Genomic DNA, 238 nt, shown 5'->3' with positions numbered 1-238 from the left:
TGCAGACCAAAGAACTGGACCACACAGCAGTTGACAGCCGCTGGGCTACAGCCCGCTGGGGAAACCCTGTCTACACGTGAGGCAACCCTGTGAAAAACACTGCATTAGGAGGGGCCACCTAATGGGCCACGGCGCTGGCAGCTTTCCAAGCATGGCCGCCAAGCTTGGGGAGGTCCCATGCTAGTACCACTGTCCTTTGAAAGGCTCCATTTGGCACTTTCTGAATTCTTCTGTCAGA

Source organism: Octodon degus, unplaced genomic scaffold (assembly GCF_000260255.1).
Source record: "Octodon degus isolate 3935 unplaced genomic scaffold, OctDeg1.0 scaffold00113, whole genome shotgun sequence".
NCBI classification, from domain to species: Eukaryota; Metazoa; Chordata; class Mammalia; order Rodentia; family Octodontidae; genus Octodon; species Octodon degus.
This window is presented reverse-complemented; position numbering follows the sequence as displayed.